This window comes from Urocitellus parryii, chromosome 7 (genome assembly GCF_045843805.1).
Source record: "Urocitellus parryii isolate mUroPar1 chromosome 7, mUroPar1.hap1, whole genome shotgun sequence".
NCBI lineage: Eukaryota > Metazoa > Chordata > Mammalia > Rodentia > Sciuridae > Urocitellus > Urocitellus parryii.
The window spans coordinates 101,940,675-101,967,959 of record NC_135537.1 but is presented as its reverse complement, the minus strand read 5'-3'; the positions used below and the strand labels follow the sequence as shown (position 1 = coordinate 101,967,959).

The 27,285-nt window shown below is 38.2% G+C and overlaps 1 pseudogene; it reads right to left on the bottom strand.

The window, feature by feature from the left end:
• Nucleotides 1–2,407: 2,407 nt before the first annotated feature.
• On the bottom strand, nt 2,408–4,517 carry LOC144256083 (melanoma inhibitory activity protein 2 pseudogene; annotated as a pseudogene).
• Between the last annotated feature and the right edge of the window lie 22,768 nt (nt 4,518–27,285).

The following is a 27,285-nucleotide window of genomic DNA, read 5'->3' as shown; positions in this document are numbered from 1 at the left end:
TCTTGACTTGTTTGTGGCTCTCTACACTTTTGTAGCTCTACATTCTATTTTTCAGAAGCATGCCTATTGCAGAGAGATGTATCCCTGTTACCCAGATCAAGTTCAAACTGGTAACTGAATTGTAATTCACATTATACTTTTCTATATACTAAAGGACTTTTAAGTTATATTCAGCTCTCCCCCCTTCCCATTAAGCAATACCATAGTGAAGAGACATATAGTTGCCATGATGAACATATTGCTAGTGTTTCATGGCAGTTTTTTTCCAAACACCAGTTAATAAAATAAATTAAGTAGTATGCAATCTACATTTGAAAAGAGAAGAAAATGTAGTAAAAGGTGTCAGAGTAAATGTTATTTAATTTTCATGAATATATATTACTAGGCTCTAATAGGTGAATATTCACTATAACTTCTATGGTAAAATTCAGTCAAAAAGTTTATGGGGTATTAAAAAACTTATTTTGTATTGTACACTTCAATGTGCTCTGGGTTTTGGATTCAGAAGTGGAGTATTCTGGATCATAGGCACCATCATATTTTGTTAGACACAGACAACAAGTGCAATGCCTATTTATACTCCCTACATGATAATCATTATTTAAAATTCTAGCCAGAGTTTTACATGTTGTAAAATGTGGAGGGTGAAAAGTTCTATACTATTTTAATTTTAAAAACTAAAGTTAAGGATAACCTCTTAAAGAGTATTAAATCCTATACTTTTAAAAGATTCCTATTCTTAAAAATAATATGAAAGCTAGAGAAACTTTCATCTCCATAAACTTTTCTAACATTTCCCTTTTGTAAAGTACCAAGCCTAGAACCATGTGGTCTTGGTAATTACTAAAAACAATGATTCAGAGTCTTCTACTTCACAAACTGTAAACAGGATCTTTTTACCAAATATCAGTACTCTGGTGTCCACAGCATTTTTGAGGAATATTGATATCCCTCACTATATGAATCTACTGTGTTTCAGTCAAATTCTATTGTTCCCAAGTCCTCTATTGTGGAAAAGCAGATGCTAGCAAGCACTAGAATATATTTCAGGCCTTTGTGAAGACCACTATAGAATGAAAGAATCCCCATCATGAATAGAACATTCAGAAATAATTTAGGTCTAATTGTTGTTGGTTATCCATGTTTTTCTTTGAGAATGGAGATATACTCAATTCCTTTTTTTGGTGATTGTTAGTGGTTATTTCAACTCACTGGTATACCTACTAGATTCATTCATTGGTGCTATATGTGTCCTCATAAATAATGAAGGAAATAGTATACTTTACTTATGACAGCTCAAATGTTGGAACAAAGATTGTCCTTTACTTGTGGGAATTTTGATTTTTACACTACCAGGCAGCCATCTATCATTTAGGTAATTGCCTATAAGTACATACTGTATATTCTAATTTCATTTTTGGACTCAATATTTTTAATGCCTTAATGCAATTCTGAATTTCATGAAAATGGGCATAAAATATAAAACACAGGGAATGGGGTGTTGGGTCAGTGGCACAGCACTCACTTAGCACATGCAAGATACTGAGTAGGATCCTCAGAATCACATAAAAATTAATTAATTAATTGAGTGATTAATTTATTAAAGGTAGAAGAAGAACTCAAAGATGAAGAACATGAAGAAGAATAGGAAGAAGAAGAAGAAGAAGAAGAAGAAGAAGAAGAAGAAGAAGAAGAAGAAGAAGAAGAAGAAGAAGAAGAAGAAGAATAGTAGTAGTAGTAGTAGGAGGAGGAGCAGGAGAAGGAGGAGGAGCAAAAGGAGGAGGAGGAAGAAGAAGAAGAAGATGTCATCAACTATGACTAAGCGAAAATGGCAATAGAGTGAGTTTAAATTTTGGCTTCCAATTCCAAAATGTTTCTTGAGAACTGCAACTTTTTTTGTATTTGAGATCTCCTACTTCCATGACATGTTTAGTAGTGTTTTCTGGTTTACTCTTAATATGCTGTAGTTATTCTTTTAAGTAAAAACCAGGTGACATGCCCCACAAGAGTGTAAATCAATGGAAATCTTTCATTAAGCATAAAGTTCCTTTCACATTTGCTACAATCATAGTAAATACACTTCTTGGTATAAAGGGACTGTCTTTGTTGGGCATTTAAAATATCCCCCAAAACTAGATGTCATAACTGAAAATCCCATTGTTGTTTATGGAATCATGGATTAATCAAATTCAATGCTGTACTCTTTAGAGTACAATAGAAGGGAAATAATTTACTCATAAGATTCATATTTAAACCATCTTTATTTCCAAAATACTATCCTAAGAATTATAGTTTTAGTTAGCTTCAATCGGAGCAAAAGTATAATCACTTACTAAAGTAAAAGCAGTTACTGAAAAACTAAAAATGAGAGGTAAGTCAAATTACTTTTGAAGAGAGATCAAAAACATCAGGTTTCTTTTTGATGTTCAGTAGCAGGCTCACTGGAAGGTGGAATGAAGCCTCAAGGGCACTCATTGCTACATTCAGAATTCGGGGGTAGGGGGAGGAAATCTACCTCTCGGGGGAAGGTCATGAGGAAAATACCTACATTCATAGATATCTGGCATTGGAAAAAATGGAGGGGATGGTGGGCCCAGTGAAAAATAATCTCGAGATGCCCCATACCTGTTTACTATAGAAGGCGGAGGGAAAAATGGTCTTCTTCTCATGAACTGACTCCTCCTCGGGTCCACAGGAAACAATTCACCTCTGACTGGAGGGAAAGGTGCCAACAATGAGCCGGAGCCAGTTGCTTGGTTTTCAGCAGGGAGAGATGAATCGGGCACATTGGAATCATCAAGATTGATTTTGGTCTCCTTTCTACTGGATTGACTTTCTGAAGACATAGGCCCATCCTCTTTATCCAAAGAAGGCAGATTAGAACCTCTGAGTTCTGCTGGTCGCGATGGTCTACCATAATTCGAATAACATCCACCTTGCCAAGGAGGACCCAATGGTGAGGGACCATTGGGGGAATGCTTTCTGCCCAATGCTGCATTTGAAACACCAAGTGCACAGGGACCTTCCTCTACAAGTTCAAATTGAAGCTCCCTTTCAGTTAACTTTTGTCTGTTGCGAGCGTTTTGTTACATGAAATAATGGAGGTTTCTTTCAGCAATCCAAGCCGCCAACTAACTCTCATGTGCTTTTTTCTCACAGTAAATAATCTTCCCCTGACAGGACTGAATGGTTCTCTCCAATTCTTCTTTAAGATATTTGGCTCGCTTTCTGTAGGTCTCCAGCTCTTCTCTTGTATGGCCCATCTCTTCTTTAACCTTGGAAAGTTTCTTCTCTTGCTCCACCCGGTAAATTTCCTCTACTCTGAGTTTCCCATGGAATTTCATCATATTTTCTTGATAGCATTCCATCATGACTTTAAATTTCTGCTGAAGGTTCTCATTCTCACCTTCAAGCCGTGTATTTTCTGACAGCAAGGTTGCCAGTTCCATCTTCAGACTTCTAATCTGTTCTCTAAGGTCTTCCTTTGTTTTCTCTACTTCAGATAAGAAAGCACAAGTTTGATATCTTTGTCCTTCTAATGTTTCTAAGGAGGCCTTTAGCTTAACACCATCAACCAGTTTCTTCAAAGCTCCTTTGGGCTCATCATCCAAGTGAGCACCAATTCCTGATTCACTCGTCATTCCCCATTCCAAGTTCCCAATGTCTGTTTGGGCTCCCTTGGTTGGAGAAGACCTATCTTTCATCTTCAGCAAGCCTTCAGTCAGAGACTCCATGTGATTTTCTTTATCAGTTTGAACTTGTTTTGCATGGAATTGAGAGTCTTCCAATGTGGTGCTCTCTTTACATTGGACACGTCCTTGTTCCCTCCATGCTTCAGCATCTCCTTGTAAGATCGGTTTCTGACTTTGCTGAAGCTGGGAACTTTCATCCAAGGCTTCCTTCATTGCCAGCTGACGTCCTTACTCACTCATTTGAAGCAGTCTCAAGTTTGTTTTAGTTTCAGCTATTTGTGATCTGATTGATTCTGATTCACCTTCAAGGGACTTTATACTTCTGGATATATCTGCCATGATTTCATCCTGTTTACAATGTTTGGCCTTTTGTTCTTTTAGCTCTTTTTCTAGAAAGAGTCTTTCATCCCCATGGCTCGGTTTGGACCTATGCAGCTTTTCATAGGTTGCCTCCAAATTTGGGACGTCTCTTGGACCCTTCTCAGAATTGCTGCCCTTTAAAGTTGACTCTAAGCCTTCAAGCTCTTTTTGAACAAGGCTAACTTTCTGAAGTAGTTCACATTTTTCTTCAATTCTTCTAGAAAATTTTAAAGCCAGCTGTTTTTCTCTTCCCACATAAAGCCTGCTTCTAACACACTGAAAACTTCTCCACAAAAACAAGAGAAGAGCAAAACATCCAATAACTCTACACATCACCAACTCCCAAGGAACACCATAAGGATTAGGGCCTGGCTTCATGTCTTCAGACAATGCTGCCAAAACCCTGCCTACTTCTTCCAGGACCACCCGCTAATATGGCTGTAGGGCAGTCCTTGGTGCCTCCATCAAGCTAAGTTGGCTTTGGCTCTTGCTACCACAACCACAGCCTGCCCAGGCAGGCCAACGTAGACTGTGAACACTCAGGTGCTTGGTGAGGAACTCAAACCTGCACCAGGCAACAGAACAGACCACTGAGAACCCCTGCAAGGGGGCGGGGGTTGTGAAGGTGGGGAGCTGGGGGGAAGGACTCCCAGGAGCCTTGTGGTGCTCAAGTGCCCATCAGGGGAGTCTTGGCCCCTTCCTTCCCTAACCAGTGCATCCTGAAGTGTCACAGGTTCAGGTCCCTTCCACTCCAGCCAGACAGGAGTCCTCTCTATGCCTCCCACCCCTGAGTTTGGTTTAGGCCAGGCCAAGGTGGAGCTTCTTTTTTTTTTTTTTATTGGTCGTTCATAACATTACATAGTTCTTAATACATCATATTACACGGTTTGATTCAAGTGGATTATGAACTCCCGCTTTTACCCCATATAAAAATTGCTGTATCACATCAGTTACCCTTCCATTGATTGACATATTGCCTTTCTAGTGTCTGATGTATTCTGCTGTCTGTCCTATTGTCTACTATCCCCCCTCCCCTCCCCTCCCCTCCACTCCCCTTTTCTCTCTCTACCCCTTCTACTGTAAATCATGTCTTCCATTTGTATTCTCTTGACTTACCCCTCCTTACCTCTTATATGACATTTTGTATAACCCTGAGGATCGCCTTCCATTTCCATGCAATTTCCCTTCTCACTCCCATTCCCTCCCACCTCTCATCCCTGTTTACTGTAAATATTCTTCTCAAGCTCTTCGTCCCTACCCTGTCCTTGTTTACACCCCTTATATCAAAGGAGTCATTTGGTATTTGTTTTTTAAAGATTGACTAGCTTCACTTAGCATAATCTGCTCTAATGCCATCCATTTCCCTCCAAATTCTATAATTTTGTCATTTTTTAATGCAGAGTAATACTCCATAGTGTATAAATGCCACATTTTTTTTATCCATTCATCTATTGAAGGGCATCTAGGCTGGTTCCACAGTCTTGCTATCGTGAATTGAGCTGCTATGAACATCGATGTAGCAGTGTCCCTGTAGCATGCTCTTGTTAGGGCTTTAGGGAATAGACCGAGAAGGGGAATAGCTGGGTCAAATGGTGGTTCCATTCCCAGCTTTCCGAGAAATCTCCATACTGCTTTCCAAATTGGCTGCACCAATTTGCAGTCCCACCAGCAATGAACAAGAGTGCCCTTTTCCCCGCATCCTCTCCAGCACTTATTGTTGTTTGACTTCCTAATGGCTGCCAGTCTTACTGGAGTGAGATGGTATCTTAGGGTAGTTTTGATTTGCATTTCTCTGACTGCTAGCGATGGTGAGCATTTTTTCATGTACTTGTTGATTGATTGTATGTCCTCCTCTGAGAAGTGTCTGTTCAGGTCCTTGGCCCATTTATTGATTGGGTTATTTGTTATCTTATTGTCTAATTTTTTGAGTTCTTTGTATATTCTGGTTATTAGGGCTCTATCTGAAGTGTGTGGAGTAAAGATTTGTTCCCAGGATGTAGGCTCCCTATTTATCTCTCTTATTGTTTCTTTTGCTGAGAAAAAACTTTTTAGTTTGAGTAAGTCCCATTTGTTGATTCTATTTGTTAACTCTAGCGCTATGGGTGTCCTATTGAGGAATTTGGAGCCCGATCCCACAGCGTGTAGATCATAACCAACTTTTTCTTCTATCAGATGCCGTGTCTCTGATTTAATATCAAGCTCCTTGATCCATTTTGAGTTAACTTTTGTGCACGGCGAGAGATAGGGATTCAGATTCATTTTGGTGCAAATGGATTTCCAGTTTTCCCAGCACCATTTGTTGAAGATGCTATCCTTCCTCCATTGCATGCTTTTAGCCCCTTTATCAAAAATAAGATAGTTGTAGTTTTGTGGATGGGTTACTGTGTCCTCTATTCTGTACCATTGGTCCACCCGCCTGTTTTGGTACCAGTACCATGCTGTTTTTGTTACTATTGCTCTGTAGTATAGTTTGAAGTCTGGTATCGCTATACCACCTGATTCACACTTCCTGCTTAGTATTGTTTTTGCTATTCTGGGTCTTTTATTATTCCATATGAATTTCATGATTCTTTTATCTATTTCTACAAGATATGCTGTTGGGATTTTGATTGGCATTGCATTGAACTTATAGAGAACTTTTGGTAATATCGCCATTTTGATGATGTTAGTTCTGCCTATCCATGAGCAGGGTATGTTTTTCCATCTTCTAAGGTCTTCTTCTATGTCTTTCTTTAGGGTTCTGTAATTTTCATTGTATAAATCTTTCACCTCTTTTGTTAGGTTGATTCCCAAGTATTTTATTTTTGGGGGGGATATTGTGAATGGAGTAGTTGTCCTCATTTCCGTTTCAGAGGATTTGTCGCTGATATACAGGAATGCCTTTGATTTATGCGTGTTGATCTTATATCCTGCCACTTTGCTGAATTCATTTATTAGCTCTAATAGCTTCTTTGTAGACCCTTTTGGGTCTGCTAGGTATAGAATCATATCATCTGCAAATAGTGATAATTTAAGTTCTTCTTTTCCTATTTTTATGCCTTTAATTTCTTTTGACTGTCTAATTTCTCTGGCCAGTGTTTCGAGGACTATGTTGAACAGAAGTGGTGAGAGAGGGCATCCCTGTCTTGTACCAGATCTTAGAGGGAATGCCTTCAATTGTTCTCCATTCAGAATGATGCTGGCCTGTGGCTTATCATAGATTGCTTTTACAATGTTGAGGTATGATCCTGTTATCCCTAATTTTTCTAGCGTTTTGAACATAAAGGGATGCTGTACTTTGTTGAATGCTTTTTCTGCATCTATTGAGATGATCATATGGTTCTTATTTTTAAGTATATTGATGTGGTGAATAACATTTATTGATTTCCGTATATTGAACCAGCCTTGCATCCCAGGGATGAATCCTACTTGATCATGATGTATAATTTTTTTGATATGTATTTGAATCCGATTCGCCAGAATTTTATTGAGGATTTTTGCGTCAACGTTCATTAGAGATATTGGTCTGTAGTTTTCCTTCTTTGATGTGTCTTTGTCTGGTTTCGGAATCAGGGTGATGTTGGCCTCGTAGAATGAATTTGGAAGTTCTCCCTCTTTTTCTATTTCCTGAAATAGCTTGAAAAGTATTGGTGTTAGTTCCTCTTTAAAGGTTTTGTAAAACTCTGCTGTATACCCATCCGGTCCTGGGCTTTTCTTAGTTGGTAGTCTTTTGATGGTTTCTTCTATTTCCTCTATTGTTATTGGTCTGTTTAGGTTGTCTATATCCTCCTGGCTCAATCTGGGCAGATCATAGGACTCAAGGAATTTATCTATGCCTTCACTATCTTCTATTTTATTGGAGTATAAGGATTCAAAGTAATTTCTGATTATCTTCTGTATTTCTGAAGTGTCTGTTGTGATATTGCCTTTTTCATCCCGTATGCTAGTAATTTGGGTTCTCTCTCTTCTTCTCTTCGTTAGCATGGCTAAGGGTCTGTCAATTTTATTTATTTTTTCAAAGAACCAGCTTTTAGTTTTGTCAATTTTTTCAATTGTTTCTTTTGTTTCAATTTCATTAATTTCAGCTCTGATTTTAATTATTTCTTGACTTCTACTTCTTTTGCTGTTGTTTTGCTCTTCTTTTTCTAGGATTTTGAGATGAAGTATGAGATCATTTATTTGTTGGTTTTTTCTTTTTTTGAGGAATGAACTCCAAGCAATGAATTTTCCTCTTAGAACTGCTTTCAATGTGTCCCATAGATTCCGATATGTTGTGTCTGTGTTTTCATTTAACTCTAGGAATTTTTTAATTTCCTCCTTGATGTCTTCTAAAACCCATTGATCACTCAGCAACCTATTGTTCATTCTCCAGGTGATGCTTGCTTTTTCCTTTCTTCTTTTATCATTGATTTTCAGTTTCATTCCATTATGATCAGATAAGATGCATGGTATTATCTCTACCCCTTTGTATTGTCTAAGAGTTGCCCTGTGACATAGTATATGGTCTATTTTTGAGAAGGTTCCATGTGCTGCTGAGAAAAAAGTGTAGCTACTTGATGTTGGGTGGTATAGTCTATATATGTCAATTAAGTCTAGGTTGTTAATTGTGTTATTGAGTTCTATAGTTTCCTTATTTAACTTTTGTTTGGAAGATCTGTCCAGTGGTGAGAGAGGTGTGTTGAAGTCTCCCATGATTATTGTATGTTGGTCTATTAGACTCTTGAACTTGAGAAGAGTTTGCTTGATGAATACAGCTGCACCATTATTTGGGGCATATATATTTATGATTGTTATGTCTTGTTGGTGTATGGTTCCCTTGAGCAGTATGAAGTGTCCTTCTATATCCCTTTTGATTAGCTTTGGCTTGAAATCTATTTTATTAGATATGAGTATGGACACTCCTGCTTGTTTCCGCGGTCCATATGAGTGATATGATTTTTCCCAACCTTTCACCTTCAGTCTATGTATATCTTTTCCTATCAAATGCGTCTCCTGTAGACAGCATATTGTTGGGTCATGTTTTTTGATCCATTCTACTAGCCTGTGTCTCTTAATTGGTGAGTTTAAGCCATTAACATTTAGGGTTATTATTGAGATATGGTTTGTTCTTCTATCCATATTTGTTTATTGATGTTACTAAACCTGATTTGTTATCCTCTTTGACTACTTTCCCCCCTTTACTGTCCTACCTCCCATTGTTGGTTTTCAATGTTGTTTTCCATTTCCTCTTCCTGTAATGTTTTGCCAAGGATTTTTTGAAGAGATGGTTTTCTAGCTGCGAATTCTTTTAACTTTTGTTTATTGTGGAAGGTTTTAATTTCATCTTCTAACCTGAAGCTTAATTTCGCCGGATACACGATTCTTGGTTGGAGCCCATTGTCTTTCAGTGTTTGAAATATGTTATTCCAGGATCTTCTAGCTTTCAGAGTCTGTGTTGAGAGATCAGCTGTTATCCTGATTGGTTTACCCCTAAATGTAATCTGCTTTCTTTCTCTTGCAGCTTTTAAAATTCTCTCCTTATTCTGTATGTTGGACATCTTCATTATAATGTGTCTAGGTGTGGATCTCTTATGATTTTGCACATTCGGCGTCCTGTAGGCTCCTAGGATTTGGGATTCTGTCTCAATCTTCAATTCTGGGAAGTTTTCTCGTATTATTTCACTGAATAGACTGTTTATTCCTTTGGAATGGAGCTCTGTGCCTTCCTGTATCCCAATGACTCTTAAATTTGGTCTTTTGATATTGTCCCATAATTCTTGGATGTTCTGCTCATGGTTTCTTAGCAGACTTGCTGAGCTGTCTATGTTCTTTTCCAGTTGAAATACTTTGTCTTCATTGTCTGATGTTCTCTCTTCTAAGTGATCTACTCTGCTGGTAGTATTCTCAATTGAGTTTTTAAGTTGGTTTATTGTTTCCTGCATTTCTAGAATTTCAATTTGTTTGTTTTTTATTACCTCTATCTCCCTGTGAAATTGATCTTTTACTTCCTGGATTTGTTTGTCAATGTGATCTTTCATTGTCTGATTTTGCTGTCTCATGTCTTCCTTGAGACTCCAGATCATCTGAAGCATATATATCCTGAACTCTTTATCTGATATTCCATCTGTTGCAGCTATTACCTCTTCTAAAGTTGAGTTGACCTGCATTGCTTGTGGTCCTTTCTTTCCTTGTCTTTTCATACTGCTCACGTTTCTTTCTGCTTGGTGCAACTGTTGTGTTTTGAAATTTACCCCCTATTTATTTATGTTGCTCTTGTATACTTGAAAAGTCTCCCTTGCAGGTGCGGGCGGCGGCTGTGCCCCTACTCCTATTGGGGTGACGTGTCTACCACGCTGGCGGCTCTCTGGGCCTGTTCTGGGAGTGGAAGGCGGCTCTGCTCTGTCCCTATTCCAATTGGGGTGTCGTGACTACAATGCTGGCAGGACGCTGGGCCTGTTCCAGGCGTGGGCGGTGGGCTTGGCTGGCGGGATTCCACCTAATGGCAGTCCCTAACCTCCCTGCTTGCTAATTAATGGCTCCTCTGAGGCGCCACGCCTTCTGTAGCTGCGGGGCAGGCCGCGCGAATCAGTTGGCCTGGATCTCCGGGGTCCTGCTGCTGGCTGTTTTGATGTTGCAAGCTGTTGGAGAGTGGTGGTGTATTCTTCAGCTTTCCCGGATGGTGGCCGCTGACTGCCTGGATGGAGTGTCCGCTGTTTTGATGTTGCACTCTGAAGGAGAGTGGTGGTGTATCCTTCAGCTTTCCCGGATGGTGGCCGCTGACTGCCTCGGTGGAGTGTCCGCTGTGGGGGATGGGACTGTACCGCTTCCTTCCCCTTCTGAGATCCCGTGCTCGGCCCAAGGGTCCGTGTGGGCTTGGCTGGTGGGATTCCACCTAGTGTCCTTCCCTAACCTCCCTGCTTGCCAATTAATGGCTTCACTGAGGCGCCACGCCTTCTGTAGCCGCAGGGCAGGCCACGCGAATCAGTTGGCCTGGATCTCCGGGACCCTGCTGCAGGCTGCTGGGATCCCTGGCACTCTATCACTTTGATTTTTTCTGCTTGCCCCTCCCCCAGCGCTGGCTAGCCAGGTTTCCTTTTGGCTGCTACTGGGAGGAGGGGTTGGAGGTCAGGTGTCTCTGGTTTCCCCCTAGCCTGTATGGAGGCTCAGCTTGATACTCCCTCTCCCGGCAAGCCTAGGAGAGATTTTATGCGAATTCCCGCTGTCTGGGGGGTGAGCTGAATGACACCGACCTGTTTTGATGTCGCACTCTGAAGGAGAGTGGCGGTGTATCCTTCAGCTTTCCCGGATGGTGGCTGCTGACTGCCTCGGCGGAGTGTCCGCTGTGGGGGATGGGACTGTACCGCTTCCTTCCCCTTCTGAGAACCCGTGCTCGGCCCAAGGGTCCGTGTGGGCTTGGCTGGTGGGATTCCACCTAATGTCCTTCCCTAACCTCCCTGCTTGCCAATTAATGGCTTCACTGAGGCGCCACGCCTTCTGTAGCCGCAGGGCAGGCCACGCGAATCAGTTGGCCTGGGTCTCCGGGGCCCTGCTGCAGGCTGCTGGGATCCCTGGCACTCTATCCAAGGTGGAGCTTCTTAAGTTTCTGTACAGTCATAATACCACTCAGTTTGATGTCATGCAAATTCTAAAGCTTTCTAAACTGTCTCAACAGATTTTATGTCATATATTTATATTTGTACTGCGTGCCCTTTTGCTTTAATGACCCATTGCTTTCCCTGCTTTGGTTCTATCCCTTTTTTCTTCCTTCCTTCCTTCCTCCCTCCCTTTCTTCATTTTTCCTTTTTTTCTTCCTTCTTTAGTTCCTCCCTTCCTCCCTCCCTTTCTTCTTTTTTCTCCCTTCCCTCCCTTTTCTTTTCTTGCAGTATTGGGCTTTAAACTCCAAGGCCTTCTGCATGCTATATCCCCAGACCTGCTGACTCTTTCTAGGAAGGTCATTTGAATTATTTCTAAAGGAGTAAACTCTCATGATACACTTCTTTCTTTCTTTCTTTTTAAAGCTGGGTTAATGACTTATTTTTCTTTTTTTTAAGCTTATTCATAACATTTTTTTTTAGGTCTCTATTTTATTTTATTTTTCTTTCTTTTTTTTATTTTCATCTTATTTGCATTTTACATTCATTTTTTTATTGGTTGTTCACAACATTACAAAGCTCTTGCCATATCATATTTCATACATTAGATTGAAGTGGGTTATGAACTCCCAATTTTTACCCCAAATGCAGATTGCAGAATCACGTCGGTTACACATCCACAATTTTACATAATGCCCTATTAGTAATTGTTGTATTCTACTACTTTTCCTATCCCCTAGTATTCCCCATCCCCTTCCCTCACATCTTCTCTCTCTACCCCATCTACTGTAATTCATTTATCTCCTTGTTTATTTTCCCATTCCCCTCCCAACATCTTGTATGTAATTTTGTATAGCAATGAGGGACTCCCTTCATTTCCATGCAATTTCCCTTTTCTCTCCCTTTCCCTACCATCTCATGTCTCTGTTTAAGGTTAATCTTTTTTTCCTGTTCTTCCTCCCTGCTCTGTTCATAGTTGCTCTTATTATATCAAAGAAGACATTTGGTATTTGTTTTTTAGGGAATGGCTAGCTTCACTAAGCATAATCTGCTCTAGTGCCATCCATTTCCCTGCAAATTCCATGATTTTGTCATTTTTAAGTGCTGCATAATATTCCATGGTGTATAAATGCCACATTTTTTTTATCCATTCATCTATTGAAGGGCATCTGGGTTGGTTCCACAGTCTAGCTATTGTGAATTGTGCTGCTATGAACATCGATGTGGCAGTATCCCTGTAGCATGCTCTTTTAAGGTCTTCAGGGAATAGTCCCAGAAGGGCAATAGCAGGGTTCCATTCCCAGCTTTCCCAAGAGTCTCCATACTGCTTTCCAAATTGGCTGCACCAATTTGCAGTCCCACCAGCAATGTACAAGTGTACCCTTTTCTCCACATCCTCGCCAGCACTTATTGTTGTTTGACTTCATAGTGGCTGCCAATCTTACTGGAGTGAGATGGTATCTTAGGGTGGTTTTGATTTGCATTTCTCTGACTGCTAGAGATGGTGAGCATTTTTTCATGTACTTTTTGATTGATTATATATCCTCCTCTGAGAAGTGTCTGTTCAGGTCCTTGGCCCATTTGTTGATTGGGTTATTTGTTGTCTTTTTGTCTAATTTTTTGAGTTCCTTGTATACTCTGGATACTAGGGCTCTATCTGAAGTGTGAGCAGTAAAGATTTGTTCCCAGGATGTAGGCTCCCTATTTACATCTCTAATTGTTTCTCTTGCTGAGAAAAAACTTTTTAGTTTAAGTAAGTCCCATTTGTTGATTCTTGTTATTAACTCTTGTGGTATGGGTGTCCTATTAAGGAATTTGGAGCCCGACCCCACAATCTGTAGATCGGAGCCAACTTTTCTTCTATCAGACGCAGAGTCTCTGATTTGATATCAAGCTCCTTGATCCATTTTGAGTTAACTTTTGTGCATGGCGAGAGAAAGGGATTCAGTTTCATTTTGTTGCATATGGATTTCCAGTTTTCCCAGCACTATTTGTTGAAGATGCTATCCTTCTTCCATTGCATGCTTTTAGCCCCTTTATCAAATATAAGATAGTTGTAACTTTGTGGATTAGTCTCTGTGTCCTCTATTCTATACCATTGGTCCACCCGACTGTTTTGGTACCAGTACCATGCTGTTTTTGGCACTATTGCTCTGTAATATAGTTTGAAATCTGGTACCGCTATACCGCCTGATTCACACTTCCTGCTTAGAATTGCTTTTGCTATTCTGGGTCTTTTATTTTTCCATATGAATTTCATGATTGCTTTATCTATTTCTACAAGAAATGCCTTTGGGATTTTGATTGGCATTGCATTAAACCTATAGAGAACTTTTGGCAATATCGCCATTTTGATAATGTTAGTTCTGCCTATCCATGAACATGGTATATTTTTCCATCTTCTAAGATCTTCTTCTACTTCTCTCTTTAGGGTTCTGTCGTTTTCATTGTATAAATCTTTCACCTCTTTTGTTAGCTTGATTCCCAAGTATTTTATTTTTTTTTTGAGGAGATTGTGAATGGAGTGTTTTTATTTTTATTAAGTTTTATTTTCTTTATAGAGCAAGCAACCATAAAAATTAAACAACTGGTTAAATAAGAACTGTTATTTTAGATCATTGTACTGTCATTTTTTTTTACTTTATGTTTTAATTTTTTTAGTCATACATGACAGCAGAATGTATTTTTACATATAATACATACATGGAGTGTACATACATCAATCATATTGTCTATTTTATTCTGCTGCCCTTCCTATCCTTTTTACTCCTCCCTTCCTCTCCCATCCTTTCTGTCTATCCAATCTAATGTGACACACTTTTTTTCTTTTTCTCATTAGAACATCATATATGTATTCTGTATAACAATGTGCTTCTCCTTCCATCTTCCGTGCAACTTTCCTTCTACCTCTTTTTCCCTCCCACCTTTCTTTCCTATTTAGTGGTAGTCTTCTTCTCATGCTCTTCCTCCCTATCCCATTTTGAGTCACCCCCCTTATATCATAGTAGACATTTTGCATTTGTTTTTCAGGGATTGGCTCACTTCACTTAGCATAGTCTGCTCTAATGCCATCCATTTGCCTGCAAATGCCATGATCTTGTTATTTTTTAGTGCTGCGTAATATTCCATGGAGTATAAATGCCATATTTTTTTAATCCATTTGTCTATTGAAGGGCATCTAGGTTGGTTCCACATTCTAGCTATTGTGAATTGTGCTGCTATAAACATTGATGTGGCTGTGTCCTGTAGTATGCTCTTTTTAGGTCTTTTTGCTCTAGCCCAAGAAGCGGAATAGCTGGGTCAAATGGTGGTTCCATTCCCAGCTTTCTAAGGAATCTCCATACTGCTTTCCAAATTGGCTGCACCAATTTTCAGTCACACCAGCAAGGTATGAGTGTACTTTTTTCCCCCCCGCAACGTCGCCAGCACTTATTGTTGTTTGACTTCATAATGGCTGCCATTGTTATTGGAGTGAGATGGTATCTTAGAGTAGTTTTAATTTGCATTTCTCTGATTGGTAAAGATGATTAGCATTTTTTTATGTACTTGTTGATTGATTGTATGTCCTCTTCTGAGAAGTTTCTGTTCAGGTCCTTGTCCCATTTGTTGATTGGGTTATTTGCTTTTTTGTTGTTTAACTTTTTTTGTTCTTTGAGATTAGAGCTCTATCTGATGTTTGGGGGGGTAAAAATTTGTTCCCAGTATGTAGGCTCCCTATTTACCTCACATATTATTTCTCTTGCTGAGAAAAAACTTTTTAGTTTGAATTTGTCCCATTTGTTGATTCTTGGTTTTAACTCTTGTGCTATAGGTGTCTTATTAAGACATTTGGGGCCTGCCCGCACGTGATGAAGATTAGGGACAACTTTATCTTCTTTAACATGCAGAGTCTCTGGTCTGATTCCTAGCTCCTTGATCCATTTTGAGTTGACTTTTGTGCATGGTGAGAGAAAGGGGTTCAATTTCATTTTGTTGCATATGGATTTCCAGTTCTCCCAGCACCATTGTTGAAGATGCTATTCTTTCTCCATTGCATGGTTTTAGCACCTTTGTCTAATATAAGGTAGTTGTAGTTTTGTGGATTTGTCTCTGTGTCCTCTATTTTGTACCCTTGGTCTACCAGCCTGTTTTGGTGCCAGTACCATGCAGTTTTTGTTACTATTGCTCTATAGTATAGTTTAAAATCTGGAATCGTGATACCACCAATTTCACTCTTCCTGCTTAGAATTACTTTAGCTATTCTGGGTCTCTTGTTTTCCAGATGAATTTCATGATTGCTTTTTCCATTTCCGCAAGAATGTCATTGGGATTTTGATGGGAATTGCATTGAATCTCTAAAGTGCTTTTGGTAATATGGCCATCTTAATAATATTAATTCTACCAATCCATGAGCAAGGTAAATCCTTCCATCTTCTAAGGTCTTCTATTTCTTTCTTCAGGGTTCTGTAGTTTTCATTGTATAGCTCCTTCACCTCTTTTGTTAAGTTGATTCCCAGGTTTTTTTTTTTTTTGAGGATATTGTGAATGGAGTAGTTGTCCTCATTTCCATTTCAGAGAATTTGTTACTGATATACAGGAATGCCTTTGATTTATTGGTATTGATTTTATATCCTGCACTTTGCTGGATTCATTTACTATTTCTAGAAGTTTCTTGGTTGAATTTTTTGAGTCTGCTAGGTATAGGATCATGTCATCGGCAAATAGTGCTAATTTAAGTTCTTCTTTTCCTATATTTATGCCTTTAACGTCTTTCACCTGTCTAATTGCTCTGGCTAGTGTTTCAAGAACTATGTTGAATAGAAGTGGTGAGAGAGGGCATCTCTGTCTTGTTACAGATTTTAAAGGGAATGTCTTCAATTTTTCTCCATTGAGAAAGATGCTGTCCTGAGGCTTATTGTATATAGCTTTTATCATTTTGAGGTAATTTCCTGTTATCCCTAATTTTTCTAGTGTTTTAAACATAAAGGGATTCTGTATTTTGTCAAATGCTTTTTTGAGTTGATCATATGGTTCTTATCTCTAAGTCTATTGATGTGGTGAATTACATTTATTGATTTCTGTATACTGAACCAGCCTTGTATCCCAGTGATGAATCCCACTTGGTCATGGTGCACTATCTTTTTGATATGTTTTTGTATCTGATTTGCCAGCAGTTTATTGAGGATTTTTGCATCTAAATTCATTAGGGATATTGGTCTGAAGTTTTCTTTCTTTGAGGTGTCTTTATCTGGTTTGGGAATCAGGGTGATGTTGGCCTCATAGAATGAATTTGGAAGTACTCCCTCTTTTTCTATCTCCTGAAATAGATTATGGAGTATTGGTATTGGTTCTTCTTTAAAATTCTTGTAAAACTCTGCTGTGTATCCATCTGGTTCTGGGCTTTTCTTGGTTGGTAGTCTTTTGATGGCTTCTTCTATTTCCTCACTTGATATTGGTCTTTTTAGGTTGTTTATATCATCCTGACTCAATATGGGCAGCTCATATGCCTTAAGGAATTTATCGATGCCTTCACTATCTTCTATTTTATTAGAGTATAGGGTTTCAAAATAATTTCTAATTATCTTCTGTATTTCTGAAGTGTCTGTTTTGATATTGCCTTTTTCATCCCATAAGCTAGTAATTTGGGTTCTCTCTCTTCTTCTCTTTGTTAGCATGGCTAGTGGTCTATTAATCTTTTTAAAATTTCTGTAATATTTTATCTTCTCCTGATATAGTTTTCTTTTGTAAATGCTGTGTTGAACATAAAGAAATGAAAATTATTTTTTCCTTTATCTATTTGCTTTAAATTACTTAATTTGTACAATATTGATTTCATATTTTTCCTATGTGAGTGTTAATTGCTCTTGACAAATATTATACATTTCTAATTAAAAACAGGATAATATATGCTTGAAGGCTGGTTGCAATATTATACACATAGCATTGATTTCAGTGTCTGGCAAATGCTTCTCAGAGAGAATGACTGAAGCAACAATGACTATTATTATCACCAGTGCTACTGATATTATGTTATACCTGCAAATAGCTTTTTTATTTCTTTTTTTTTTATAAAGAGAGAGTGGGAGAGGAGAGAGAGAGATAGAGAGAGAGAATTTTTAATATTTATTTTTTAGTTCTCGGCGGTCACAACATCTTTGTTGGTATATGGTGCTGCTGAGGATCGAACCCGGGCCGCACGCATGCGAGGCGAGTGTGCTACCGCTTGAGCCACATCCCCAGCCCCTATTTCTTGACCTTTAGCTGACTGTGAGTTACAATATATTACATAACCCTAGGAAGAAAACGGAGCTTTATTCATTGAAATCTTTGCCAACTCCAAATGAATGACATCATCATAGTTACTATTCATTGAAAGATTTTAAGTTTGTAACTCCCCTTTTGGGACAAGTGATTTCTTTTTTTCATTTGTTTGTTTTTCTTTTAGACTTCCAAATGATTTGCAAAGATAAAGATTTGATCTTACAAGATGTATATGTCTGTTACTCTATGTAAAGCTAGATATCAAATTGGTAAAATGTAATACAATGACATTTTAAACTAAATTTATGAAAATGCCTAAGTTTGAAGTTTTCTCTCTTATTTTAGAGCAGCCCTCATGTTTGCTGTGGAAAACAAATCAACACAAATAGTTGAGCTGCTTCTTTAATGTGGTGTTAATGTGTCTGCTTCAGATAATTGTGGAGAGAAGAAGAAGAAATAATAATACAATTTCCAGATTAGTAGAGGTAAAAACACCTAGCCACAACCCATCTTCAGTGTGCTGTATCTTAAGCTCCAGGTAGCTCTCCTTTTTCCATCCATATCCTTGTTCTATTGTGTGTGGATGCAAACCCATAAAAGACACCAGCCTGCAGGGATCCTGATGTTGTATCATCAAACACTGATCCCAGTTTCCCAGAACATTTGTTGGTAAGTGTGTTACTTATTTTTTTCACACAACACCCCACTCTTCAAAGGGAATTGTAGCAGCAGGAAGGGGTGAATCCTAGGTTGACAACCAATTTCAAGTGGTCAGGAGAAATGGTAGGTAGCCAAGGAAAAAGAAGCATCTTCTGTGAACTCTGCGCCACCCCACCTCAGGCAGCCATGGTGTGGCTGTTTGTGCCCTCGTGTTTCAGTGGAGGCAAGTTGGGTCAAGTTGACAGCATGACTGCACTTAAGAGCTGGCTATCAGCAGTGCCTGCAAAACATGCACATGAGAAATGACTTCACGGTTGGAGACCTGCTTACCATCAAGCATATTAATTTAAGGGAAAATGAACACAGGACCTAGATGGAAAACAAAACAACAAAAAATGAAGTAGTTTGGCAAGTAGAGTCACTCAAAGAATGAGTAGTCACCAGCAGAGGGAAAGTTCAGACTTCTTTTAATATAAATAATCTCAATTAGGAAAATATGAACATGTGTCTATGCATGAATGTCCTATGAGTTCCTGAAAAGTATATGGGATTTTTCTCCTTTTGGATAAAATGCCCATAAGAGACAGGAAAAGGGACTTTTTCTTTCTCTTTATAGAGGTATACTCTTGTGAATATTTGCTTTTGATGGCTAACTTTATGGGAAAGGTCTGTATTTCTTTAATTTTGATGGTTAACTTATCCCAAAGGACTTAATTATGTCTTTCATTTTCCCCTTTTCCCTTTGGATTCTAATATGACCAGCATTAGACCTTGCTGCTGTCTTTTGGCAAAGAAATTCAAGGTTTGCATCCTAGCCAACTGGCGAATTTATCATTTTAACAAGGGGGCCATCTATGTAGGAGGGCTTTGTTAGTCTCCTGATTTCTCAATCAGTGTGTGTGTGTGTGTGTGTGTGTGTGTGTGTGTGTGTGTGTGTGTGTGCACGTGCACACACACACACATATACCATATATACCATAATACATTTACCATAAATACATTTATATTATTTAGGTTGATCTTTTTGCCAGAGAAAACACTGTCCAGAGGAAGTATGTTCTCAACTAGCCTTTCTCTTGAAATCCAAAAATTAGTATTTGGAAAATCATGCATGTTTATTCAACAAGCATTCTGAAATGCCTATTCAACCTTATTAATCCACATTCATCTCATTTTCCTCCTTCTCCCAAGACAAAGAACAACAGAGCCCATCCCATAGATCAGAGTTAACTGGTTGTTGTTTTCTCCAGGTCCAAAGGAATCCCAAAAGCAGAGCAAGCGTCTGTATTTGTAATAATGGAATTGCAGCAACATGTTACTTATTTAAAATAATAACAACTATTGAGAGCCACAGCCAAGTTGGGATGGCGCCTAGCATTTTGCCAGTACTTTTGAGTTCTCGCAGAGGTCCCGTTGAGTTCCAGTTGAGCTCTCGTGGGAATTCCTGGAGAGTTCTCATTGGTGGGTGAAGCTCTGGTAGAGGGAGTTCCGGTTGGTGTGTGGCATTCCTGGAGGAACCGCATGGGTGGCATTCGGGAAAGTTCCCAGGGAGCGTGTGTGGAGTGTGCTGGTGGAGTTCAGAAATAAAGTTTGTTCCTGCTTGAGTGGCTGGTGATTTGTGCCCAGCCAGACTGCGGCAAACAAAGAACTCATTGCCTGGAAGTATCCTGTGTTCCCAGCACTCCAATATGCATTACAGAGCTCTCTGGTGCTATAAGCATGAGTTACAGAAGTTGCAAAAGGATACTTTGTGACAATGTGCCAAGCAAGACCTTATTTCACATTTAATGCCTTATAGGAAGAAGAGAACAGGAGAGGAGTCTTTGGAGCAGACAGGAGAGTTCAGTTGTGAAAAGCAAGGAATCCATGCCCTCCATTGCTGGAGATCTCCAAGTCACTCCCTGGTTTTACTGAGCTGGGTCCATGTGCGATCTGGAAAATGGAAGAGAATATTTACAAAAGAAAATACATTTTTCATGTGGGTCTTTTGTGATGTACTCTTGAAAGCTGTGGTGGAGATAAGTTTCATAATGGGTCTTTTTAGCACTAGCTCTGAACCTTCTATTTGGCCCTTTGAATTGAATTATTAATCTGTAGTCAAGACTCAAACCTCCTGTGTTTCTTATAACTAATAACCTGATTTCCCTAATCTTAAAATCTGTCTTCTGTTTAAAATAGATGCTTTTTTTAAAGAGAGGAGAGAGAGAGAGAGAGAGAGAGAGAGAGAGAGAGAGAGAGAGAGAGAGAGAATTTTTTAATATTTATTTTTTAGTTTTTGACGGACACAACATCTTTGTTTGTATGTAGTGCTGAGGATCAAACCTAGGCCGCACGCATGCCAGATAAGCATGCTACCTCTTGAGCCACATCCCCAGCAAAATAGATGCTTTTATAATTGGGCCCCTCATACTATGTGGTCCACAAAGCATGCATTGATCCATGAAATGACCTTCTATGTTATTTTCAATGAAGGAAAAATCCTGAAACTCCCTCTCCCCCCACTGCCAAAAAAATTCTAGGACCTTGACAAGAAATTAAAACATACAACAACCTTATTTATCCACATTCATCTCATTTTCCTCCTTCTCTCAAGACAAAGTGAACCCTCATCCCGAGTTATGTGATTAATATTCCCTGGAATTCTTTTCCAAAGGATCTTATCAAGTCTTCTTTGTGGGGGCTGGGAATACAGCTCAGTTGGTAGAGTGCTTGCCTCACATGTACAAGGCCCTGGGTTCAATCCTCAGCACCACAAAAAATAAATAAATAAATAGATAGATAGATAGATAAATAAATAAATAAATAAATAAATAAATAAAATCTTCTTTGTGTTATACATATTTTAAAAAGTATGTATATGCATACATGTTGTTTTAACTTTAAAAAAGAATGTGTAATTGTAGGCCTTACTTATATTGGTAAGATCCACCCTGGTGATGCATGTGGAAGGCATTTGGTTTAGATTTTCTATAATATTTTATTATATGAATATATCAGAATTTATTCACCAACACTGCCTTTCCTGGTTGTCTGGGTTACTCATAGGTTATTGATATTATGAACTGTGCTTTTATGAACATTCTTACATCTATTCAACCTCATCTATGTGCAATCTAAGAGTGAAATTAGGTTAAGGGTTACATTCAGCTTTAGGAGAGAGTGTCAAAGTGTTTTTTTAATGTTTTTATTGGTGCATTATAGTTTATATAATAGATATATAATCATATATACATGAAATATAATTTCCCCATTTCATTACCCAGTACTTCCTTTTTCCTTCCCCTACTCCCATACCTGTTCTCCTTCCTCTACTCTGCTGGTCTTCCTTCTCTTTACTTATTGCTTCTTTTTAAATCGGTGCTGTATAGCTATACCCAAAGGTGGACTTCACTGCGGTATATTCGTAGGTATTCATAGCATAATTTGGTCAATTTCATTTCACCATTCTTCTCTTTTTCTGGGCCTTCTACCTCCTTCTCTACACCATTGATCTCTCTATTTTTCTGGGATCCACTCTTTTTTTTCATATTGTGCTCTAGCTTCCATATATAAGAAAGAAATGTCCCTTGAATTTCTCAGTCTGGCTTATTTCACTTATCATGATGTTTTCCAATTCCATTCATTCATTCAATTACTAATAAAAGCCATCATTTCATTCTTACTCATAGCTGAATAAAACTCCCTTGCATAGATATACCACATTTTCTTCATTCATTCATGTGTTGACACGCACCTGGAGATCAACAGAGGCACAGTAAGAAAGACAGCTAGTAGAAAACACCAAAGCAAAGTGGTGAATTGGCCTTACAGGTTTCAGTTTGCCACTCTGGTGGCACTTTCTGTTGTCTGTGTCAACAGAGTTGCAAAGTAGTTTCCCACTAAGCAGGCCACTCTGTTATTTGAACCACCAGGGAGGGATGGACCAATTTACCAGCCGTGAGGCCTTTTCTTTCTCCTTTCCTGCCCACTTCATGACTTTTTATCCAGCTCTTCCTACACATCCCCTAATCTGAATCTCTCCTCAGTCCTTATGGTTTTAATTGAAGTTTCCTCTTTGCTCTTATTCATGAATTCATGTGTATGGATATTATACTTGGTTATATTGAACTGGACCTAATTACTTGTCACCTCTGTGCTCATTTTACCAAGTCACACCTCAACATTTACTGAAACCTTGAAGTTTTTCTGAATTTACATTTTAAAAACCCTTTAAAATTATACCATTGCACATGTATCTTCAGTGCTCTTTATCTGCTAGTATTCCCACACTACTGAGATGTTAATATAATTAAAAATATACTTCCAGACCATTTTCATATATATATATACATGAATACAAACATACACACAAACACACACACACCCAACACACGTAACATGCTATTCTGAAATTATCTTTCTGCTTTTGCAGCTCTACATTTCATTTTTCAGAAGCATGCCTATTAAACATAGATGTATCTGTGTTTTCTTGATCAATTTCAAACTGGTAACTGTATAGTAATTCACATTATTGTGTTCTACCTACTGATTGACATTTAAGGTTTATTGAGCCACACCCCATCCCCACATTCCCCATTAAGCAATACAACAGTAAAGAGACATATAGTAGTCCTTACATATATATTGCTAATCTCTCAGGGCATTGTTTTCCCAGCATCATATAATAAAATCAATTTAGTATAGTTTGCAGTCTACATTTTAAAAGAGAAGAGAATGCCCTAAAAGGTGTCAGAGTAAATGGTATTTATTTTTTCATGAATATTATTATTTGGTTTTGAATGGTGAATATTCACTATACCTTCTACAGTAGGACTCAGTCAAAAAGTTTATGGTGTAATACAAAATATATTTTATACTGTACATCTTAGTCTGCTCCAGATTTTGTGTTCAGAAGTGGATTATTCTGGATCATAGGCCACGTCATATTTTGTTAGACACAGCCAACAAGTGGCAATGCCTTTTTATACTCCCCACAAGCTAATCACTATTTAATATTCTGTCAGAGTTTTACATGTTGTAGAATGTGGAGGGTGAAAGTTCTATTCAATTTTAATTTTAACTAGTGAGATTAAGTATAACCTCTTTATAATGGAAGAGTATTAAATCCTATACTTTTGAAATATTCCTATTCTTGAAAATAATATGAAAGCTAGAGAAACTTTCATCTCCACAATCTTTTTTACACATTCCCTTTATTTTAAGTACCTAGCCTAGAAATATGTGGTCTTGGTAATTACTAAAAACAATTGTATTAATGATTTTACAGTCTCCTACTTCACAAATTGTAAACAGGATCCTTTTACCCAATATCAATACTCTGTTGTCCACAGCATTTTTGAGGAATATTGATATCCCTCAATATATGAATCTACTGTGTTCTGTCAAATTCATTGTTCCCATGTCCTCTATTGTGGAAGAGTAGATGCTAGCCAAGCACTAGAATATATATTTCAGGCCTTTGTGAAGACCACTATAGAGTGAAAGAATGCCCATCATGAATAGAATATTCAGAAATAATTTAGATCTAATTGTTGTTGGTTATCCATGTTTTTCTTGTTTTTCTTTGAGAATGGAGATATACTCATTTCCTTTTTTTGGTGATTGTTAGTGGTTATTTCAACTTACTTGAATTTTCTGACCCAAATATTTAAAGGGAGGCATTTTTGTATCTTTTGAGGAGAAATGCACAAATCCATTGATGTAAGTGAAGCCTCTGAGTATAAATTTCTGAAAGCACTTCTGGATTAGCATAAGCCAATAATATATGATCCATAAAATGAATAATATATGCATCACAAAAGTTACCTCTTATAGGATCTGTCGTTTGACCCACAAATTTTTTACATAAAGTTGGACTATTATGCATCCCTTGAGGCAAAACCTTCCAGCAATATCTTTTAACAGGTTCTTTAAAATTAATTGCTGGGACACTGTAAACAAATTTTTCACAATCCTCAGGATGCAACCTTATTGAGAAAAAAAGCATTCTTTTACTTCTACTACCATTAAGCTATAATTTAAAGGAATTGCTGTGGGAGAAGAAAGTCCAGGCTGCAATGGCCACTAGGTGGCATCAGTGCATGCAGGATGGATACTGAGCTCTGGCAGGCATCTGACAGTGGGTGGATTCATTCCTAGGCTGGGGTCAGCCCCAGGCGGGATGGATGTGTGACTACCCTTTGCCCTGATGGCTTCCTCCTGTCATCATCGAGGGAGATCTGGGTGGATCCTGAACTCCCAAGGAGGTTTGCTGAGGAGTAGAGCCAGTCCTTGGCCGAGCCCAAGGATCTGTGGGGCGTCAGGCAGTGGCACTTAGAAACTTGGCCTTGCCTGGGTCCCGGCTCCTGGACAGAGCTTTAGCCCAGGGTAGCCCTGGCTGCATTCCATCTCCAGCATGGTGTGGGAATATCCTCCTGGCACTCCTCAGGCTTCACTAGGCCTCCTCACTCTGCTCCTTCACCAGCAACCCATGGGGCCTTTTAACAATCCCGATTTATATTTGATCTATCAAAGTGCATCAATGCATTCTACTGTCATGTATAACCAATGAAAGCAAATAAAAAAATTAAAAAATTGATCAGCAACTAGGACTTTGGTCAACATGTGGCCAGAATAAACTGATCTTCAATATAATAGGAGAAAAAAAGACAGACCATGTCACCCTCTATCGTGAAATTTTCCAGTGATTTTTCATCTGTTCCATATAAAACCCAAAGCACAATGAGGGCCCACAAGGCCCACTGGAAACTACTCATTCCACAGCTTGCCTTGGGAGCCTGCAGGGCCATGCCAGCCCCCTTGATGCATTAGGTCTCTAGTGCCTGCCATCTGGATTCTATGAGGGTAGTGTCCCCAGAGCCCAGAATTGTGGCAGTCACATAGTTCTCATCATGTTGTTTGAGCTTCTCTTCACCGTGGTGGAATTACTAAATGGCTTGACCACTCATCTCTCTTCCTATATTGGATATCCCTGAGGACTGTTCAGCACAGGAAGAATGACAAGGGTGCTGGAACCAGCACAACCCAATTCGAGATTCCAGCTAGGAGTCATGACAGAGAGTCAGCAGATCATGACCACACTCAGAAAACTAGATCATTACTGTCTTGGGATCTTATCATGGTGTTCAGAAGCCCCCAGGTGTGCTTGGGCTCAGTCCATCAAGGAAACAGCCTTAGTGAACAGGAGGCCAATAAAGGAACCATAAGAGGTTAAGGAAAGGCAGGACCTTTAGGAAAAGCTCACTCTACCAGATTGGTGTTGATTCTGGAAAGAAAAGTTCGAGGGACTCTAAAGTCACTTCAACCTGTCATTCTTGATGTATCCATTGTGTTGACAATGTAAACATATGTAAAAGTAAAAACTAAGGACAAAATAGATTGCAGGCAGGAATAATTTATATAAACATAAGATATATAAATGTAAATGTATTCAAGAGCATCTGCATTCTAAAATACTTTCAAGCATATGAAAAGTTTAAAATTTAAACACGACAGTAAAACTAGGGAAAAATCAGTAATTTTAAATTAATAATTGATAAGTTAAAATATTTAAAATATAGTCATTTTTAATATTCCTGAACAACTAAAAGTATTTTAAAACAAGTAATTCTGGAACTTTCAGTTTTCTGTAGCAATTTAACCAACTTTATGTCCACACTAATTTCATTCTAAGGGATTTATAGCTAAATTTTACATAAAATAAATATTTTAATTCTATGATGCATAAGCATTGATTATTAATTTCCATTAAAAATAAGATTTCTGAACAACTGAAGGAAGAAAGAAAATCAAATGAAGAGAGAAAAGAAAAAAATATGTAGAATAAGAAATAAACAATTGAAATGAACAAAATTAATGATTCTGATATTTGACAAAAACTTTAAATGGTAAAATTAATGAATGTCTTCTATTATATAAAGTGAAAATGTGAGAAAATTAAATTGAAAGCAAATTAAATTGAAAGATTCATAAAATTAATACTTGTATAAAAATCTTCATTAAATCTACATTAAAACATAATGATAGTAAAGTAGAAATCAGATTCCAGAGATCTGGTGTGGAAATGGATAAATTTTGGATCTTGCTCTTGGTGGGGGTGAGTTCTTGGCCAGAGAGATGGCCCAGGGAGATGTCACCTGGGAGCTATTTCCCACAATAGAAACAAACTAGCTTTACTCTAGAAAGTAACAGAAAATAACAAAAAAGAAAAAAAAAGCCAATTGCAAGAAGTTTTCAAAACAGAGACATGAACAGCATTCAAATATAATTTTAATTGTTTCATTACAAAAATTTAATATTTTATTTAAAAATATTCTTTAATATTTTTATTTTTAAAAAGTTTGATTTTAGGGGATCAATATTATAGTACCTAATTAGTTTCTTAATCTTTTAGAAGGCTGGATTCTATCAACTCTTAACTCATTAGACTCCACTGATCAATCAAATAAATAGCTTTATCAGAAACTAGCTTTGTTTGCAACTTTAAATTGTAGAGAAGTGATCACATGCAGGTAGGTTCAACCACAGTCTCCAGACATGCTTTTTTTTTTTTTTTGACTCTTGCAGCATGTTCAACAAAGTAATTTCATGTTCTTCTGTTTCTTTTCCTTCCTATTTTGGGGCAAGAAAGAAACCAAAGACTCTAATTTGCTCAGAAAATGAGACTACAGAAGCAGTAGCCAAATGTTTCTCCACAACTGTCCCTCTATCTTCATTTACCTAACTCTCCTAGTCTAACAGGGTAGAGCCTATCTGGATCAAAATATAACAATAACCTGAAACAG